Source organism: Cinclus cinclus, chromosome 22 (genome assembly GCF_963662255.1).
Source record: "Cinclus cinclus chromosome 22, bCinCin1.1, whole genome shotgun sequence".
NCBI lineage: Eukaryota > Metazoa > Chordata > Aves > Passeriformes > Cinclidae > Cinclus > Cinclus cinclus.
This window is the reverse complement of record NC_085067.1, coordinates 10,070,789-10,089,448: the sequence shown is the minus strand read 5'-3', so window position 1 is coordinate 10,089,448 and position 18,660 is coordinate 10,070,789. Positions and strand designations below refer to the sequence as shown.

Genomic DNA, 18,660 nt, shown 5'->3' with positions numbered 1-18,660 from the left:
GGAGGGGACTGTGCTATGGGGACACAGCAGTTTCTGCCTTTGCCATGGAGAGCTGTGTTTGCCAGCCTGAGGGATGGAATGCCCAGAACAAGCACTCAGTGGAGCTTGTCACTGCTTTGGAAATTTGATTCTAATGCTGCAGGAGGGAAAATAAGAAAATAGAGAGAGTTGGATGTTCTGTCTTGCTTTGCTCCTGGGGGAAGTAGAAGTGAGATGGGCTGAGGTTCCCTCTCTAAAGCACAGGAGTAACAACGTCCCTGATTGTACAGATGTGTTCCTCAGGGACTGCAGGGAGAGTTAAGAGCCCCAGGACAGGCACTGCCTCCCAGTGCAGCTCTGCAAAGAGGGGATTGTTCCATTTATTGGTGTTTAAAAATAAATCGATGCCCCTACTTTTTTTTCTATTTTTTTTTTAAATCTAAGCCAAATCAGCACGTTTCAATTTTTGCATTTGTCTCTCATGAATCGGAAGCTATGGAGGAAAAAAGAATTCTCATCTGTTCCAAAACAAAGTGTTTCATTTTGAGTCTGAGCTTTTTCACTCAGTTCTGCCCTGAAGGTGTGGCAAATGTGCAGATTTAGGCTGGCCAGGCCCCAGCTTCCACAGAAAGATCAAGTCCAAACATTTCCTTCCAGCCTGGACACGGGGCCGGGGCAGCTGCTGGGAGTTGATGAAGTGTCTTGGAGAGGCTGGGTCTGGTTTGGGGAAAGCTCTGCAGGACACAGATTGCCTCAGGATGGTTCTTTTCCAGCCAAGCCAAGGGTGCAGGAGCAGGGTCAGGATTTGGGCAGAGAGGTGCAGGGATCCCCCCACTCTGGCAGAGGAGCCCCAGGAGTGGGGTCACACCTGAGCCACCCCTGTGCCCTCAGGGTCCTCCCCGTGGCTCCCAAGTGCTTTCATTGCTCCCCTGAGGGGCTCCCAGGAACCGAGCCTGGGTTCTGGCAAAGTCCAGGAATGGCCATTCCAGCCCAGCAGTAAAAATATCCCCAGTTTGGGTTGGCTGGGATGCAGCAGGGATGCAGCAGGGACACTTCCCACCCCATTCTGGGAAGGAGCTTAGAGAGCTGACAGCTTCTGCAGGGTTCATTCCAGCGACCTTCCAGGCTTTCTCCACAGCTTTCCTTTGCCGGATTCCTCATCCTTCCTTTTGTTTGGCTCTCACTTTTCATGAGAATAGGCTGGAATGTATGAGCTGAGGAAATGGCAGCAAAGCAAATCAAAGAGTCTGGTTAAATACGGGGCTCTGGAAGGGGAGTCTGGCTTCTCCTCAGGTTCCTTGCTGTCCTGCACTGGGTCTGGTGTTTCCAATTTGCTGTTTTTTCCTCCTTGGATGAAGAGATGTGCTTTAATTTCTGCAGCTCCCATCAATGAGAGTAAGGCTGAGGTGTCCCTTCAGGGCTGGCAGAAGGAGATGGGATTAGACAGCAGCTCACACTTCGGGAGCTGTTGCTCAGCAGCTCCTGGGGCTTTGGAGAGGAGTTTTTAGGTGATTGAAGGGATCATTTATTTCCCCTGTAACAGAGCAGCAGGCCAGGGCTCTTGGCTGGGTGACACCTGGGTGTCACCTGGTGCCACCTGAGCCCAAGGGACACCTCGTGTGTGTTGCTGTGGGATTTGCTGTGGGGAAGGGCTGACTTTTTGTGCTCTGGGGATGTCTCTGCTGAGCTTTATCTGCAATAACAGAGACCAGAAGCTGCTGTTTTCAGGTGTTTAGTGTGATTATTTCACCTTCTCAGCCAAAGATTCGGGCTGGAATCACAGTGTGGAGGCCTGGCATATATAAAGCTCTCCTGATGTGTTGAGAGCACCTCTGTTTCTCCATCCCAGCAATGTTTGAAGCCAAATATGGCACATCCCTGGAGTTCCTCTGCATGGAGAAGCTGCCCATGGAATGTTTCTGAGGAGGAGCAGGGTTGGTGTCCTTGCTCAGCCAATGGAAGAGCTGAACCTGGGGAGGGACTTGTGTCTCCCAGGTAAAATGTGCTGATTTTACAGATGTGAAATTCTGATCCCAGTGATAGAGGCAGGAAAATTTCCATCGATGGAGCTGGGCTGTCACTGAAGGAATCAGATGACTGGTGATGTCCTTAGGGTCTTTCTCATTCTAATAGAAACCTTTTAGGGATCAGCTCCTAGAGAAAGTTTCACCCCCCCTGAGTTTCAGTTCCTGAGTACTGGAAGATTGGCTGTCATATCCCATCCTGGGGGGATTTCTGGGATCCAGCTGCCCATGAGCACAGCTCATTCTGCCATCCTTCATCTGCTGGCTGAGAAGGAGGGTTCAGCTCCTGGTGGCTCAGAACCAGTCCCATCCCAGTTTGTCATGCACCACAGTGTGCCTGCCTGTGAGAGAGGGCTGGACCCGGGCTGGGCTGGGTGTTTGGGCTGGGAATCCGTGGTGGAACAGAGAGAGGCTCTTTTGAACCTCGCTCCATTGGGTAATTATCAGTATGGTAATTTAAGTGCTCCATTAATAATCAGCTCTCTGCATTCCCTTACCTCTCCCAGCTCCTGTGGCCTCTGAGGCTTTGATGGGATGAGAGCAGCACAAATTAAGAGAATGGGCTGAAAAGGGAGGCTCTGAGGCAGGAGGGCCACAGACCCGTCTGGTTTTGCTCTAAAACGGATCAAATAAAGGGGTTTGGTGCTGCTTGGGCATTTCCCTCCCACCCTTTTGGGGAGGCACTTCCTCCATCTCCATCAGCCCAGCTCTGCTTTGGCTGATGGCTGTTCAGAAGCAGCTGGAATAATCCTTATCCCCAGGCAAGGGACAAATCCTGTCGTGGCACTTGCCAGAATTCCTCACCCAGAGTGCTCCTTGAGACTTCCCTAATGCCTGAGTGCTGCTGTCCATGGGGACAGCTGGGCATCCCAAAAGATGACATTGGGAACAACCAGGGCCCGAGCAGCTCTTTACAGCAGCTACTGAGGAGCCTGGGCTCCAGCTGGAGCTTGGAGTTCTGTGGGATAGCCCTGGATAACTCCAGACAGCTGTGAGAGTCTTGCTGGATGTCAGCTCAGTGATGTGTGTAGGAATCTTCAAGCCATAAATACTTGGTGAAGGTTGCAGTGACTTTTTTGAGTGGGGAGAACAGAATGTGGCAGCCAGAAAAAAAAAACACGATACAAAAATAGTAATGGCCCTTTTGGGAAGAGGAAATGATATTCCACTAAAAACAGCAACCCAAATTAATGGGACCATTTAAAGCAGGGAATTGCTAATTACCTAGATGTGGATGAGGCAAACATGGCAAACAGATTTATTGGGGAACTTTTAGCTCTGTACATATGTCCACGATTATTTATTTTCTTGCCACAAGCTCAGAATTGTCTGGGATGTGTAAATATTGTGGTTGATGGCTGTAAAGATTCCCAGTGGATGAGGCTGGAAAGAATCATTTGGTCAACCAGAGCTCAGGAGTTTCATTAATAGGGATTTGGGGGAATGGCCAGGCCTATCCTTACCCTAGTTTTAATTAACCCTTGTTTTAATTAACCTTTGTTTTAAATAGTCCCTGGCACGTGAAGGGAACCTCTGCTAACCCCCCCTTGGGCGTGGTGATCTCGTGTGACTCTGGTGGAACAAAACACTTTTCCAACCAGATTTGTATTTGTTAGAATGGTGCAAGAGGGGCAAGATACTAATTTTTTAATATGAAAATATTAATCTTCCATCTGGAGTGTGGCAAGTGGCTCCTGCCTCATGTGGAAGGTGATGGGGATGTCTCTGTGCTCACCCTGCACGGGGTGGGCACAGACCATGGTGTCCATCCCTGCTGCCTCCTCTCCAAACAGGGATTTCCAACACTTTTCCACACCTTCACATCTCTTCTGTTTTGACATTAATAAGAGTAGGAAAGAGTTCAGAGAAAGTAGTTTTGGCATCTACTGTATTTAATTTGCTCCAACTTTCATGTGGAGTTTAATTTAGACTGATGAGAGGCAGTTTTATGACTATAAAACTCCATTAATTACAGATCCTGTCTTAATTATAAATGGTTATGTTTTAAAGGAAGTTTATAACCAAAATTAAGACTTGGAGCAGTTCAATCAATAAAAACATCAATTAGACCTGACTTTGTACTCCAATTAATTTGTAAAGCTTCCCAGTGAAGTGTGAAAAGTGTAGCACTTTGTGCTCCTGGCTCTGCCCTCCCCAGGCACCAGGAGGTCCCTGTGGTTCTGTTGGAGCCTCCTCAGATCAGCGTGGCTGACCCTCCCAAGGGGCTGGATCTGCCCAGACAAACCAGTGTTAATGGATAAAATGGCCCAGAAGGGAACCAGATTTGTTCACTTGGCTGTGGCCCAGCAAAGTCTGGGATTCCCAGGTGGAAACTGTCCTGAGGAGCTCTGGGACACCCCAGGGTGGGACACAGGCACTTGTCACAAAGATCACACAATTCCAGGATGGTTTGGGTTGGAAAGACTTTAAATCCCATCCAGTGTCACCCCTGCCATGGCAGGGACACCTTCCACTGTCCCAGGCTGCTCCAAGCCCTGTCCAGCCTGGCCTGGGACACTGCCAGGGATCCAGGGGCAGCCACAGCTTCCCAGTAACACTCTTGGGAAGAGTTCAACCTTCACTGCAGGATTTAGGAAGGCACAGAACTCTCTGTGGGCTTCAGACTGATCTCAGTCACCTTTTCCTCCCACTGCTCCTCAGGGCAGGGATTCTGTGCCCATCCAGCCACTCCCAGTGGGAGCCCAGCCCAGGAAAACCCAAGAAAACCAACAGGAAACTGTAACCTGACCATGCAGAAGGTCCTGGAGGAATTGGGAAAGGGATGGAGGGAGGTGTTCACCCAGTTTTTATTTCAGTTTTTGATGGAACCAGGGGTTTTAGTGAAGCCAAGCTCAAGGCTCTGGAGCTGTTTGAAGTTGGGAAAGGGGCAGGAAAAGCAAGCCAGACCCTGCTCTGAATTCCCAGCTGACATTTGATGTTTGAACCCCTTTCAAGCAGAGCCATTTGGGCTGGAGCAAATTCTCCCAAGATATTTTTAGATGATAGGAGCTGCAAAATCTTACCCCAGAGCAAGATGCTTACAAAGGGGCTGCCCTGATTGGTGCTGGGTGACTTCTGTGCTCGGGAGATGCCAGGAATCAGGGAATGAGGGCTTTCCAAAAGGGTAGAATTGACAGGAATCAGGGAATGAGGGCTTTCCAAAGGGAGAGAGTTGCCCTGGCCCTGCAGCTGGACCTGTGTACAGCAGTTTCTGTGATTAAGTGTGAATGTTGCTGCAGCTTTTCCATGAGAACTGCAGGAGGGAAAGAGGCAGATCCTGCCAGTTACAGCTTCTCTCCATATTTCTAGGATGGGGCCATTCAGGGAATGGCCAGTCCAGCCTTCACCAGCTCACTTGAGAGCTGGGGGTGCCCGAGGGGGAGGCACTGGAGGTGCCCAAGCTGCTGCTTCCACCTCCAGGGAGCCTGGTGGGAATAGTTCCCATTGGAGATGGCTGGGATGGAGGCTCCTGACCTCCTGGGGCTGGTTTGGGACTCCAGGTGTTGCCCATGTCCCACCCTGGGCCTTGGCTGACCATGAAGGTCAGAGCCCTTCCCATGCCCCTGGGATCCATGAGCACCAGAGCAGGGGGTGCTGGGATGATCAGGTCACTGGAGACTGATGTTGGCTCCTTGGAATGGAGATCCTGGTCTGTCCCACTAAAGCTGTCCCTTCTCGGGGCTGGACATGGGGATGTGACCCAGCTCCTGGCCTGTGGGACCTGCTCATGGTGAACTGGGGAAGCTCCTGTTTCCAGTGCTGAAGTCTGCAGTGTGGGATTTCCACCTCAGATGTTCCAGGGATTGGTTTGTGGACCTGGAAGTTTCTTTATTTTCTTCTCCTGCCAATGGCTCAGCAGCAGGGAGACGTTCTTGTGAGGGTTTGGTGGCAGCTCAGTGATTCTGGTGGCCATGGAGGGTCCACATTGGAGGGACAGGTGACAAGAAGTTGTGACAGCTCCAAAAAGGCTTGCAGCCTGAGCACAGCCCAGGATTTGGTGAATCCAGGCTCCAGAGTGGGAGAAGGGTGTGGAGAAGGAGAACACGGAGCAGTTGTTCACTGTCTGCTCCAAAGCAGAGCTGCAAATGTCAGATGGAGCTGGAGGAGGTGTTCAGGAGAGGAGAAAGTGGAGCAGCACTGCTGGCATAGGTAACCCATGGGACTCCTTCCTGTGGGATAAACAGAAGTGAATGTGATCCTGAAAGGGAAAGGGAAGATTGGTGGAGGTCTTGGGACTGTTTGAAGAAGGGCCCTTGAGGGAGGATCAGATATACCTGGTGCTGCCCTTCCCAGGACCCAGAACTGCTCTGGAGCTGCAGACCTGCTGCTGTCCCTGGGTCAGGCTGAGCATTCCAGGTCCCCTCAGTGCCCTTCCTTAGGAAGGGATGAACCCAGCTGGACTTCACAGTGCCTAAGGGCAGGGACTGGTGGGATATTGGGAAGGAACTGTTCCCTGTGCAGGTGGGCAGGCCCTGGCACAGGGTGCTCAGAGCAGCTGTGGCTGCCCCTGGATCCCTGGCAGTGCCCAAGGCCAGGTTGGACACTGAGGCTTGGAGCAGCCTGGGACAGTGGAAGGTGTCCCTGCCCATGGAATGGGATGGCACTGGGTGATACCTGATTCCAGGAACACTGTCCTATGAGCTTCATGCAGGTACAGGAATGTGTGACCTTTGAGGGCACTGCCAGTCCCTTGCTGGGATCTGGGATGGGGTGGATGGGAAGGGATGGAGGAGGGAAAGCAGCTGATGTGCTGCAGCAATAAACTCCTGCTGGGATTCTTGGGGCTGTCCTGTGCAGAGCCAGGAGCTGGACTTGGATGGTCTGTGTGTATTCCTTCCAGCTGAGGCTATTTCCATGAAACTGGCAGAGCTGTTTGGGATTTTTCCTCCCGTTTTGCTCTTTTCTGCTGTTGCTAAAATACCCTTGGAGAGAATATCAGCTGAAGATGAGGAGCAAGGAGCTGCTTTTATCCTTCCCCCACGTCGTGGATGACCTGGGGAGGTCCTGGAGCAGATGCTCTGTGTCCAGGATCCTCTGGTGTGCCTGTGCTGGGCTGCAGTCCCTCTCCATGAGCAGCTGGCACAGGGATACAGCCCGTGGAAGAAGCACATCTGGGATTTCCCTGCTCCTCATTATTCCTTGGCCACTGTGGAATCCCTTGGAGCTCTTGGCAACCTGCAGAACTCACAGCAGCTTTTCCTCAACGCTCTGGAGGTGTTGTTTTAGTGTCTCCAGGATAACAGGCAGGTTCTGTCCAGCACAGCAGGATCAGCTGCAGAGGGATATGGGAGCCTCTGGAAGCAGAAGCTGCTTCCCAGCTTGGGACAGGCCAGCAGCAGTTTCTGATTCCAGGGAGAAGCTGCTTCCATGGAGATGAGTGGGGAAATAACAGAAACCTTGGCTTTTCCCCCTGAACTGACTTAGGAACTTTGCTCCCTTCTCACTGCTTCCTAAGGGAGACAATTCCCTCTCTGTCCTGAGATGTTTTCATAGCAAACTTCTGAATTCAGGTGTTGGGCCAAGATCCCCTTCCCAGGGGAGGGCAGTTGTGCACCCCTGGAAGAGCCCCAGCAGGCACCAGTTTTGTGAGAAAGGGACTGGTACTGGATTCTTTCACTTCCTGCAGTTGCCTCCTTCGTGCTGGAAGTCCAGACCAGGGCTGGGTTTCCTTTCAATTGAATTATGTATTTAATGGCCAAGCTGCCAAGAGCAGTCAGGTGGGTTTGTTTCTTGATTCTACTTCCTATCAATCTAAATTGATTCATATTTGCAAGAAATACTTCCAGAGTCATTTTATCAACCAACTTCATTATTCCCTGGGGAAATTCAGTGGAACTTTAAGCTGGGACCACTTCCACTTTGTATTCCAGGCAGACCAGGAGGTTTAGGGTGCCATGTCTGTGCTCATACTGTGCATGGATATTGTGGGATATATTGATACATTGAATATCTGTATTGAGGCTGTACTGACCCTCCTGCTGTAACACTGCAGTGTCCCTGGCAGTGCCACTGCTCCCTGTCACACTGACTGATGCCTCTGGGATCAGGTGCTGCACACTCAGCTCAAAATCATTTCCCCAGCATTTTTCACGTGGCAGGAAGAAAAACCAGCCTGAATACTCCAGCTGGTGGAAAGGGGGAAGCTGCTCTGCCTTGTAAATCTAAAGGCACTCAGCCTCTTTTCCCTGTGCTCTTGAGTGCAGGGCAATCCCCACATCATAAACAACAATCCCAGGCAATAATGGAATTATTCGTGGGATACTTTGGAGAGCACTCTGGAAATAGGGTTAGCAGTACTGAGAGAGATGGGATTGGAGCTGGAGCAGAGGAGAGGTGGAATTGATTTCCTTTAATTCTTATCTGTTGTGAGATAAGGAACAGAGAGGTCCCAAAGCTCTTAGAGCTGTTTGCTCTGTAAGAGAGTGCCTGGTGTTCCAGGGCTGCTTCCCAGGATCCTGCTCTCATCCAAGGCTGTGTGGTGCTCCTGGAGGTTCACCTGGAGATCTGACTCACCAGTGACAGTCACACCTGCGAGCACTGGGATGTGTTTTTGGCCACCCCTGCCCTGGGCTGGGGCTGTGGGGTGGCTGCAGGGCAGCAGGAAGGGCAAGGCCCAGCTCAGAGCTGCTCCCTCTCCAGTCCAGAAGTCCAATTCCAATGGCTCTGGGACCTGGAAATGTCTCCTTGCCCTTACTCTTGGCCAGCAGCAGCCACCAGGATTAGTCTGATCCATGTGGAGGCTGTGGGAGGCAGCCATGGGGATCCTGGGCAGAGGATGGTGCCTAAAATCCCGAGGTGCTCCTGTATTCTGATCCTCACGTGCAGAGCATGGTCCTGGCCCTGCTCCTGCTGCTGCTGCTCAGGGAGGGTGAGGGCAGCCCAGGCAAACCTCCAGGCTGATCCTGGGCACAGAGGGACAGGGCATAGCACGTCACAGAGCCTGCAGGGAGGCAAGGAGAGCAGAAACCATCTCTAGGCCCTCTGTACTGAAATACTGACTCAGGAATTGCATTTCCGTTTTGTTCTGGAGATTTTTGTTACATTTGTGAAAGAAAAAGGCCAGAATTACTGGGTGGGCAGCACAGAAACTCCACAGGGACAGGACAGAGAAGTGGTCTCGTGTCACCCATTCTCCATCCAAAACAGTGTCACGTCCTTCTCCAGCAGCTTTCTGCAGAGCACCTGCAGGTGTTACTCAAGGGAAACTTCCCAGGAGTCAGAGCTTTGTGCCAGGCTTCGAGAAGCAGATGTGGATGTGGGAGGCAAAAGCCCTTTCCAGAACTCTGGTAGGCTTGGAGAAACTGCTCCAAACACTGGGCTGGAAGCAGAGCAGGCAAGGAAAGGGAGCTTTTCTTTTCTCTCACCCCTTCCCACCACCCAAAGGCCACCAGCTTGAACCAGACCCAGCTGGAAGAAGTTCCTCCCATGATTTTGTGTTGTTTTTCTTATCAGCTCTTGCTGCACCATTTTTTCCCTACATTCTCATTTCTTATCCAGTTCTTTGCATGAATAAGAGATGCCACATCCTTCCTTGACATGTCTCCCTGCTATAAATATCCCTCTGAGCAGAGAGAACACGGACTCGATGTGTTTAGATGTATCCTGGATCCTAAGTGACGTTTCTCCAATATTGTGTGTTTAATGGGAATTCACTGATTAGGTGCAGAAAAGGCTCCAGGAGACGCCTGGGCTCAGTTTAATACAAAAGAGTACTACGGTTGCTAAGAGACTGATACTTCAACTTTGGAAATCTTCATCCCCACTCGATAGATTATCTTGGCAAATTGGACTTTCTGAGTTGGCAGCAAATGGGAAAGAGTAACTTTTAAAAATAGAGATAATTTAGGTGACGTCAAAGGCATCTGGTGTCCTTTTCCAGCAACGTGAGACTGATCTATTTTGCTTTGTGTATAAATCACTCTGCATCCAGCGTGAGGCTCTGCTTACGCCTGTGCTCGGGGTTGATTTATTAATAACCCCCTTTCTGTTTGGGATACTCAGCCAGGTTTATTGTATTGAAAGGAGTTCTGTGTTTACAGCACACAGGATCTGTCCAGCCGGTGTTTTGGGAGCAGCTCAGCTCTGTGCTCTGAGCAGAGCAGCATCTCCTGTGCCCAGAGACCCCCGGGCTCGGCACTGACTCACGGGGACAGTCCCTGCTTCACTTCCCCGAAAATCAGCTCCTCATCCCGGCAGGGACCTGCCGGGCTCGCCCAGCATGGCTCAGGGCTTCACTCCCACTTTGCCACCCGGCTGAATCCTCAGCTGCTTCCCAGCTGGAATTGCGGGGAGCAGGGAAAGGGGGAGGCGTGTCTGGGTTTAATCAGCCCTCATCATCCCTGCTGCCTTTGGATCTGGAGGAGCCGCCGGAATGGCAGAGGAGGCTCTGGATGCCAGCCGGGAACCAGGCAGGCATTGGGGCTGGGACTCAGGCAGGGATCCTTACTGGGAATCAGGCAGGGATTTGGGAATCAGGCAGGGATTCTTACTGGGAATCAGGCAGAGATCCTTACTGGGAATCAGGCAGAGATTGGGGATGGGAATCAGGCAGGGATCCTTACTGGGAATCAGATGGATTCGGACTGTGCATGAGATGCAGCAGAGAAGGATGAGGGAATTGGAGAAGGGGATGGAATGCACAACACGAGGCTGGTGTGAGGGAAAGGAAATAAATCAGGAATGATTCAAAGCTCGGGTGTGGGAGGAGATGGCCCCAGGTCCCTGGGGGATGAGGATCTCACTGCGTGGTGGGGCAAGAGAGGAGGCAATGATGGAACCCACAGAGAAAAGGCACTCCAGGAGTGCATCTGTTGGGAGGATGAACTGGAAGAGGCTCAAACACCTGCTGGAGGATTTTGCAGCCATCACCTGTATTCTGGCACACCTTTCCCAGGGATTTTCTGCTGGCCAGTGCCTGAAGTCACACAGCTAAGTCATGGCTGCCTTTGTCACCTCAGCACTCTGGGAAAGGCTGTCCCCACCTCAGGTGTGGCTCTGCCTCCCAGACAGAGATGGATGGCCCAGCATAAATTATCTCCTCCAAAGCAGAGCTAAAGATGGACTTCCCTAGAGTTCAGAGCAGCACACTGGAATTTTAATGTCAGCTCTGAAATGCAGATGCAGCCTCTGTTGTGTGCTCAGGTTCTGAGATTTGTTGGTATTTTTAGCAATGTTCATTTGTTCCCAGGACCAGCAGATACAGAAGTGGCCACTGAAATGTGACCATGGGATGTATTTTGGAAGTATTGAGTGAACAGGAGTGAGATGATGATAAAGTCAAGGGTTACACAACTTCTTCCAACTCAGACAAAGCCCTGTAATTGTGTGTCAGGAGTCATTCAGCTTTGATATCACACTAGTTAATTAAACCAGCCCTCTGAAGAGTCTGACTGTGCTGGCAGCTTTGCTGCCTCCTTCTCAAGCACAAAACAGCCTCTGAAGGCAGCTCCAGTGTTCAGTGCATCCATCTGGATGGGAAGCAGCATATGGGAAACAGAAGATTTGATAGAATCCACCACTGGTTTTACTGGGATCATCCAGGTTGGTTTCCACCCCAGGGGCTGGAAAGAGGAGCAGGCTTTGTGCTCTGACCATCACCTGCCACTCACTTTTGGTGGCCTTATCTCCATCCCAAACACTGTCATGGGAATCCTGATGTAGTTCTTGTTTCTCCTGAGTATCCCAGAACCCCAGGCTGGGTCAGGCTGGAAGGGACCACAGGGACCTGGTGCCACCTCCCTGCTCAGGCAGGGCCATCCCAGAGCACAGGGCACAGGGTTGTGCCCATGTGGCTCTGGAATATCCCCGCTGAGGGACACTGCAGCCCCTCCCTGGGCAGCCTGTTCAGGGCTGGGCACTGCCCAGGGCAGAATTTGTGCCTCCTGTGCAGGGGCAGTTGCTGGGCTCAGTCCCTGCCCGTTCCTCTGGTGTCACTGCTGGGCCCTGGAGCAGAGCCTGGGCCCTGCTCTGACCCTCCCTGCACACAGGGACACCCAGGGCTGAGGGTCCCTCTCAGCTGGGGCTCCTCTCGAGGCTCAACAGCCCCAGCTCCCTCAGCCTTTCCTGGGCGCGGAGATGCTCCAGGCCCTCCTCATCCTCACAGCCTGTGCTGGCCCTGCTCCAGGAGCTCGCTGTCGCTGCTGTGCTGGGGATCCACCCTGAGCTCCCCCTGGCCCAGCCTGAGGCCGTTCCCTCTCCTCCTGTCCCTGTTCCCTGGAGCAGATCCCAAATCCCCCCCCGGCTGTCCCCTCCTGTCAGGGAGTTGTGCAGAGCCACAATGTCCCCCCTGAGCCTCCTTTTCTCCAGGCTGAGCCCCTTCCCCAGCTCCCTCAGCTGCTCCTGGGGCTCCAGCCCCTTCCCAGCTCTGTTCCCTTCCCTGGACAGGCTCCAGCCCCTCCAGGGCTCTCTCATCCTGTGGGGCTCAGGACTGGACACAGCCCTCAGGGACCTCAGCAGGGCCAGAGCAGGGGACAAAGGGGACAATCCCTGCCCTGGCTTTCACTATTTTTGATACAGCCCATGATGCTTTTTGACCACCTGGGCACCTGCTGGGGTCATCTTGAACCAGAACCAGAAATGTTCAGGTTCCTCTTCTCTGATATTTGATGTACACAGAGGGGCTTTGGGGACTGCCCCAGAACCTGGGAGTGTAACCTGGGGAGGATTTAAAATTCATCTACTCCACAGTAGCTTCAGAGACTGTTAAACCTTGAGAAGCACCCCAAGGGGATTCTGCCAGCTGCTCTCACCCAGAAGGATCTGATCATCTGCAGGGAGTAAAATAATGAGGCTGTTTTTTGGTGTCCCAGTCAGCACCAGCAAAGACCCCAAATATCATTTCTCTTCCTCATTCCAGCAATGCTTGTTTTCATTCCACCAGAGGAAGAGCTGCCAAGCTCCTGCTTCTGGGATAGGACAAAAGAAAAAGAGGAGAAAAAAAAGAAAAATATGTTACCAAATGGTAGGATATGAAAAGAAATGAGAAAATAAATCTTCAGCTTTATTCTAAATGTCATTAAAGCGTGCAAGGAAAGCAATCCCTTTCAAGCTGGATTGTCTGTGCTTGCCTCCAACACGTTTTTCAAATAGAAATCTCAAGGACTGCTTTCAGGTACACAGCACACAGAGAGAGAACAGATATTTATTCTCAGGAAGGCTTTATTTTTTATGGGCCTTTGATGTACAGAAACTTTGGTTTCATTCAAGCAACTAAACAGGAGAGAAATGCAAATATTTCAATCACTCTCCTGGAACATTTGGAGGATTCAAGGTTTAGAGTACAACAATTTCTCCTGTTTTCTACAAAAGGTAAACAGAGGAAATGAAATCCAAAAAAGTTTCTCCTACACCTGCTATTAGGTACTTTGGAAGTAGAAACTCCCTCTGGATTTGCAGAATTGGGAAGGTCTCTGCAGGTCTCTCCATATCCCTGGGATTGGCGGGTTCCACTGAGTCTCCTTCAGGAATGAAGTCCCCAAATCACAAGACTAAATTTGTTCCCATCAGTAAGCAGCTTCCAATTATCTTTTTACATTTTCAATTACCCCTTTACATTTCCAGAGCTGGATGTTTGACACTGCCTTTCCAACTCTCCCTGATTTCTTTGGCTGGAAATCAGGCTGGGCTCAGGAAAACCCTGGGACTGGGTGACCTTTAGCAATCACGTCCCAGTGTAGAGGGCTCGTGGCTGCACATGAGAATTTGGAGGTTCATTTGTAATAATTATTACTAAAATCCCTTCCCTTTTCCTCCCAGTTGTGGCCAAACCCCGCCCCAGCAGAGCACGGGCTGAGGGAGCCTCACTGGGATTTGGGGATGGATTTAGGATGGGGATCTGTGGCAGTGTCACCCTGGCCCTATAGCAGCTCTGTGGCTCTGTCCAGCATTCCAGCCCTGCCCAGGAGCACATTCCCAGCTGCTGGAAGAGGGTTCTGGGCAGCTGGAGTGTGCAGGGCTCCCTGTGGTGAGCGTGGTTGGTTGATGGTTGGACTTAATGGTCTTGAGACCTTTTTCAGCCTTATTAATTCTGGGATTCTCTGAGTGTGACAGCCTGGGACAACACCAGATTAGGGGGATGGCAAGCTGGGAACAGCAAATACAGAACAGAACCCATCCCACGTGCCAGGACCTGCCTGCAGATCAAATCCACAGGAACTCCATCCCCCTTCTTGCTGCAGTCCCAGCATCACTCCAGGTGTTATGGAGGGACCTTCAGCCAGAGTGAATGAGCACTCACAGTATAGCTCCAGGGCAAAATTCAGATTTTTTGAGGGATCTGCAATGAGTTTGCTGCTCTCTGCACAGGAAAATACTTGGGAATTGCTGACAAAGCTGCTGGAGCCATGGCAGTTTTCCAGAGGGGCTGAAGTGTTGCTGTTGGGCTTTTTGGGGCTCCCTGTCCCTTAAGGAAAACACTCCAGTGATGCTTTGGGAAAAGATTTCCCAAATTGCTTTAGACTTTACCAAGCTGATTGGAATTCTTCCACGGAAACCTTTTCCATCCCCCAAATGCAGATTTGATTCCATTCCCTGTTGACAATAGCTCTTTCATCCAGAAATAACAGGAGGGCTTCATTTTGGGAATGCTGCAATATTTCCTTTGGAATTGATAATTTCAGTGTTTAAAGTATTAAATAATGGGGCCATGAAATACTGGGATTTCAGTGGGGTGAAACCTTTTCTGGAAACCATTCCCAACAAGAATGATGGATGAGCTTTGGTTCTGTTCCACTGCAAAGCCACGGAAAGGAAAGGAAAGCAAAGCAAACCAAACCAAGGAGTGGATTCCTTCACAATTTTCCTCACCTTTCTTTTGGCTGGAATATTTGGAATTAACCCTTTTGGTCTATTGTGGCATGATCCCTCTTGTCAGGGTGCTGAGGAGGAGGCAGCCAGGCTGCCCAAAAGCTCCTTTTCCTTCTTTTTACTTTTTCTTTCTTTCTCTTGCTTTTTATTTGTTTTTCCTTTTCCTTTTAAAAATTTCTTTCCCTTTCTTATTTTTCCTTTTCCTATCCTTTCCCTTTTCCTTTTCCCTATTCCTTTTCCCTCTTCCTTTTCCTTTCATTTCCATTTTCCTTTTCTCCTTCTTGTTTTTATTTTACTTTTTCTTTCCTGTTCCTTTTTTTCATTTTTTTTTTCATTTTCTTTTAAATTTTTAATTATTTTTTCATAATTTTACCTTTTTCTCCTTCTCTTTCTTTTGTTTTTCCTTTTTCTTTTACCTCTTTTCCCTCTTTCTTTCTCATTTTCTTCTCCTTTCTCTGAGTTTTCATCACCTTTCTTTTGGCCAGAATGTTTGGAATTAACCCTTTTTGCTCCATCCCAGCTGCCAGGAGGCTGTGGAAGAGGCAGCTAAGCTGCTCAAAATCCAATGGAATGTGGAATTGTGATTTCTCTCTCTAGCTCTGGGCAGTTCCCAGCCCATTCCTCTGCTGCAGCCGGGATTGCTCCCACATCCATCTGCTCTGGAACAGCTCCCTTGGTGCTTTCTGCTCTTTATCTGATGGCAGTCCAGAGTTTGTTTGGTAATTTCCAGGGACATTAAGGAGCCTTGAGGCTGCAGGTTCAGGTGCTGAGGTTACAGCCCCTCACCCCTTGGGCTGTTCCAGTTCCTCAGGAATTTGGGGATGTACAAAGATTCCTTGGAAGGTGAAAGTGCTGTGTGGGGTTTGGGGACTGCAGTGATTGGCAGCCCCAGAGGATGAGGAGGTGCCCAATTTATGGAAAACAAAGACAATGGGGAATACTGCCCTACAGCAAGGGCAAAAAAAAAAATCTGAGTTTATTTCTGCATTCAAGTTTGGGGTTCTGTGCACAAAGAGCAGAGTTTGTCTGAGGCTTGAACCAGGAGGGGAATTCTGGCACTGCTGAGTCCATCCCAGAAAGTTTCCTTTCCAAACAGAGCTGGTGCTGCCTCTTTCCTCCTCTGGAGCCAGGACTGTGGCTCCTTTCCTGAGCTCCAACAGTGAGGAGACAGAGACACAGAGGATGTGTGAAGTGGGATTTGTTTGATCACCAGCTGTGCTCTCAGGGAAGCATTTCTGTGTTAGAATCACTCAGGCTTTTACAGAGAAAAGCTTCTTCCAGGATAGAAAAGATTTTGAAACTTGAGGAGCAGAAAATGTACAGGAACGGGGAATTTTGGATGAAAAGCATGAAATCAGTGGCACGCTGTGGTCCTTCCCAGGGCAGTCGCTCCCCTTGGATGGGGATACTGGAGAAACAAGGAGTGGGAATTAATCCAAGGGACACAGAGAGTGGCAGCCCCTGGGTCCCTGGCAGTGCCCAAGGCCAGGTTGGACACTTGAGCTTGGAGCAGCCTGGGACAGTGGAAAGTGTCCCCGTCATGGCAGGGATGGCACCGGATGGGCTGAGGTCCCTTCCAACCCAATCCATTCCAAGATTCCATGAAATCTGCTGAGAGGAAAGTGATGAGAGGGATGCTGGATGTGCTGCTCCCATCCTTCCTGGAGGAATTGGGGGAATAAGAAGGAATATTTCACTGTGGGCTCAATTCCTAAGTCCTGAGCAGACTCAGCAGGGCCTGAGGTCCTTCTCTGGTCCTGAGTAAGGCCTTTTTAACCTGGGCTTAAGGGAAGTTAAATAAAGGAAGAGGGATTAGGAGAGCAATGGAACTCCAGGGAAACCTGCTGCAGGCACTGCCTGTCTGCTGCAGGGTGAGTTCAGGATGGGGAGGAGGATCACAACTCGTCACCTTTGTCAGAGTCAAGTCTTAGGGTTTGGTTGTAACAAATTATCCCTATGGGCTGTTCCAAAGACATTATTCCAAATGGTGCAAGAATACTGGGCAGGAAATTTCCAGCAGAGTGCTCAAATCCCAGTCAGGACTCTGGGAAGCCCAGGGAAGGAGCTGCACATGAAGGGAGAGGTTCTCTTTCCTACTGGGCACAGAATGACTGGTTCTGGTAGGAGAACAGAGCTCATTCCAGCAGTAAATTGGGGCAGGATGCAAATTCCATCCATTAAACAGAGGAAACATTCCCATGTGGCTGCTGGGAGAGCAGGGATGTGAGGGATTTGAGGGATGATCAGGGATGGGAAGGATGATCAGGGATGATCAGGGATGATCAGAGATGACCACTGATGTGTGGGATGATCACTGATGTGTGGGATGATCAGGGATGATCAGAGATTATCAGGGATTTGAAGGATGATCAAGGAGGATCAGGGATGATCAGGGATGATCAGGGATGTTCAGAGATGATCACTGATGTGTGGGATGATCACTGATGTGTGGGATGATCAGGGATGATCAGAGATGATCAGGGATTTGAAGGATGATCAGGGATGGGAAGGATGATCAAGGATGATCAGGGATGATCAGAGATGATCAGGGATTTGAGGGATGATCAGGGATGGGAAGGATGATCAAGGATGATCAGGGATGATCAGGGATGATCAGGGATGATCAGAGATGATCACTGATGTGTGGGATGATCAGGGATGATCAGAGATGATCAGAGATGATCAGGGATGATCAGGGATGTGTGGGATGATCAGGGATTTGAGGGATGGTGAGGGATGCAAGGAATGATCAGAGATGATCAGGGATGTGTGGGATGATCAGGGATGATCAGGGATGATCAGAGATGATCAGGGATGATCAGGGATGATCAGGGATGTGTGGGATGATCAGGGATGATGAGGGATGTGCAGGGTGTGCAGGATGAGCCGCAGCTGGAGCAGGGGAGGCTCAGGAGGGAAGCTCTGTGCTCTGTGCTGCTCTGTGGAAGGAGCAGGGAGGAGAAGGTTGTTTGCTGATAGAAAGAGCTGTGAAAGGGAGATGAAGCTTTCTTTAGAAAACACTGGAAATTTATTCCCTCCTCATTCAGCCTTTTAGCAGCAGGTTCTGGTGTTGTAAACAAAAGTCGTAGCATGAATCTGAAATTAATCTGCCTTGTAGTGCTGATATCCTTTCAGTGTGGGGTGTTACTGCTTCTGCTTCTCTTTGTCCCCTTTTCCTTTCTTTTCTTTTCCCCCCTTTTTTCTTTTCTTCCTTTTCTTCTTTGTATAATTTTTCTTCTTTCTCTTTTTAGGTCTTTTTTTTCTAAAGCTTTCTCTTTATTTTTCTTTTTTTCTGTCTCACTTTCTTCTTCATTTTCCTTTGCCATCAAGTCTGGGTAACACATTTTCCCCTGACCTTGCACATCCTGGGTTACAGAACTTGCAGGAAGCATCACAGAATTCCTGGCTCTGGCCACCTACCTCAGGACCAGCCCTACCCTGGAGAGCAGAGCTGGGCAGGACCCTGAGCCCACCCAGGGCAGTGGAGCTCTGGGGCTGCTCCCAGCGCATTTCCATAGTCAATAATCCATGGCAGGGAAGCCCAGGAGGAGCCTGGGCCAGTGCTGTGGAATTCCCTGGATTTGTCTGAGTGTTTGAAACACCTCTCCTTTCTCGTAGAGGTTTTGTGTTGGACAATTTAAAGGAAGGGTCTCTGTGGTGGAACCTCAGCCAGCATTGCTCAGGGTCCTACAGTTTGTGCCAGAGGACCAAAACCCCCTCTGGAATGGGTGTGAGGTACTGTCCCCACACCCATCCCTGCAGGGTGACAGGGATTTGCAGTGGATGTGGCACAAAAAGCTGATTTTTATCCAGAGAGCAGAACTGGACCATGGGCTTGGGCAGCCCCCCTGTC

General features: G+C 50.3%; 1 protein-coding gene across 1 annotated transcript in view; it reads left to right on the top strand.

Annotated features, from left to right (window-relative positions):
* The window catches only part of CALN1 (calneuron 1), a 94,185-nt gene that overhangs the window by 11,545 nt on the left and 63,980 nt on the right, over positions 1–18,660 (top strand). The gene's annotated exons all lie outside the window — the stretch shown is intronic.